This window comes from Cynara cardunculus, unplaced genomic scaffold, assembly GCF_001531365.2.
Source record: "Cynara cardunculus var. scolymus isolate 2C unplaced genomic scaffold, CcrdV1 Un_Scaffold_6813, whole genome shotgun sequence".
Lineage (NCBI taxonomy): Eukaryota > Viridiplantae > Streptophyta > Magnoliopsida > Asterales > Asteraceae > Cynara > Cynara cardunculus.
Window position 1 is genome coordinate 2,596 of NW_020203176.1, and position 2,597 is coordinate 5,192.

General features: G+C 37.7%; 1 pseudogene; it reads left to right on the forward strand.

Annotated features, from left to right (window-relative positions):
- The first annotated feature begins 375 nt into the window (after nucleotides 1-375).
- On the forward strand, nucleotides 376-2,140 carry LOC112504765 (annotated as a pseudogene).
- Nucleotides 2,141-2,597: the final 457 nt, after the last annotated feature.

The following is a 2,597-nucleotide window of genomic DNA, read 5'->3' on the forward strand; positions in this document are numbered from 1 at the left end:
AAGAATCTAAAGAGGATAACAGATCCTTTAGTGATTCTGGAGTGTCCTCACAACAAAGAAGACGTAAGAAGAGGAAGGATGATGTAGGAGACATAAAAGTTGATCCACCAGATTTTGAAGGTTCTTCAAACCCTGCTGACTATCTTGAATGGGTTCAAATCATGGATACAAGCATTGAAATTAAAGGCTATGATGAGAAGAAGGGGCTAAAAGTGTTGTGATTAAGCTTAAGAAGTATTCTCATTATGGTATGACAACATGAAGAATGAAAGGGAGCTTAAAGGAAAGAAGAAGATCAAGACCTAGTCCAAGCTCAAAGAATGTATGCAAAAAAGGTTTGTTCTTCATTCTTATAAGCAAGACCTTTACATTCAAATGATCAACTTAAAACAGGGAACCAAGGAGGTGGTGGACTACATTAGAGAGTTTGAACAACTCAAAATTCATACTAATGTAAGAGAGGCTGAAGAACACACTAATGCAAGGTTTATTGAGGGTCTAAATGCCTCTATTGCTAAAAAGGTTGAATTGCAGCTTTTATGGACTTTTGAAGGAGCTTGGAAACTTGCAATCAAAGTGGAGAAACAAGCCAAGAAGAAGAATCCTTACAAGCCATTTACCAAGCCCACATTTCCTATGAAGAACACTACTTCTAAGGAAACCAAAATTTCCCACAAGACTTTTAAAGGTAAGGAGAAGGTCAGAGAAGTATCAACAAAATGTAAGGGGAAGAAATGCTTCAAATGTCATGGTTTTGGGCATTTCCAAGCTCAATGTCCCAATCTAAGAGCTCTTATATTAAAGGAGGTTAAAGACTTGCAAAAAGATGAAGAGTTTGAAGAAGAACCTGTTTATGTTGAGTCTAATGAAGAGGAGGTTTTAGGGGCTGATTATGGTGAAATGTTGGTGGTTAGGAGAGTCGTGCACTCTATTGAAGCTCCTAGTAACAAAGCTCAAAGAGAGAACATCTTCCATTCAAGGTGCACAATCAAAGGCAAAGTATGTGACTTGATAGTAGATGGGGGAAGTTGTATAAATGCGGCCTCAACCTATATGGTGGATAAGCTTGGTCTTTCTACATTACATCACCCACGTCCACATAAACTCCAATGGCTTAGCCAAGGGAATGAGGTAAAATTTACTCGCCAAGTAGTTGTTCCTTTTTCTATCGATGTTGTTTATCATAATGAGATGAAGTATGATGTTATGCCCATGGATGCTTGTCATTTGCTGTTGGGTAGACCTTGGTTGTTTGATAAATATGTCTATCATAATGGGCACTTGAACACTTACTCTCTTTATGTGAATGTAAAGAAAATCATCCTTACCTCATTAAAACCCCATGAATTGTCAAAATATGGAAAGGGAAGTAAAAGTAAAAGGGGTTTGTTCATGAATCAAAAGGAGGTGGAAAAGAAGTTAGATGGTGGTGTTTGTGTACTTATGTTGCTAATGTTAGAACACGATTAAGAAAAAAGAAGTGATGATGTGCCTAGTTTGGTGAAGCCCTTACTGATTGAATTTGCTGATGTGTTCCCCAAAGAGTTACCCTGTAGTTTACCTCCTATTAGGAGAATTGATCACCAAATTGACTTGGTTCCTGGTTCAATCCTTCCCAACAAGGCAGTATATAGATTCTCCCCTATTGAGGCTAAGGAATTGCAAAAACAAGTAGATGACTTGGTTTCGTAAGGCTATGTGAGGACTAGTATGAGTATGTATTCTGTTCCAGCCCTTTTGGTTCCAAAAAAAATATGGTACTATGCGTATGTGTATTGATAGTCGGGATATTAACAACGTTACCATCAAATATAGGTACCCCATTCCTAGATTGGATGATATGTTGGATGAATTGCATGGTGCTTATGTGTTTTCTAAGGTTGATCTTCGAAGTGGGTACCATCAAATCAGAATGAAAAAGGGGGATGAATGGAAAACAACCTTTAAAATCAAGGGTGGCCTTTACAAATGGCTTGTTATGCCATTTGGTTTGTCTAATGCTCCTATTACATTCATGAGGTTGATGAATGAAGTCATGAGACCACTTATTGGGAAATTTGTTGTTGACTAATTTGATGACATCCTTGTTTACTCCAAATATGATGAAGAACACATGGGCCATTTAAGAAGGGTGTTTGATTTATTAAGGAAGCATAAACTCTATGGAAAGATGGAAAAATGTGACTTCATGGTGCCTAATGTTATGTTTCTTGGCTCTGTGGTTTCTAAGCAAGGAATCTCTATGGATCCATCCAAGGTGGAGGCAATCAAATTGTGGCCTATTCCAAGTTCCATCACGGAGGTAAGAAGTTTTCATGACTTGGCTTCTTTTTATAGTAGATTTATCAAAAACTTCTCTACACTTGTTGCTCCTACAACTGATGCCTTAAGAGAGGGACTTTTGATTGGTCTAAATCTGCCCAAAAAGCATTTGAATTGTTGAAAGAGATGGTTAGTTCAGCACCTATACTTTCTTTACCTAACTTTGACATGCTTTTTGAACTCGAGTGTGATGCAAGTGGTGTTGGTATTGAGGTTGTTTTAGTTCAAGAAAAACGACTGGTAGCTTATTTTAGTGAGAAGCTCAATGGATCCAA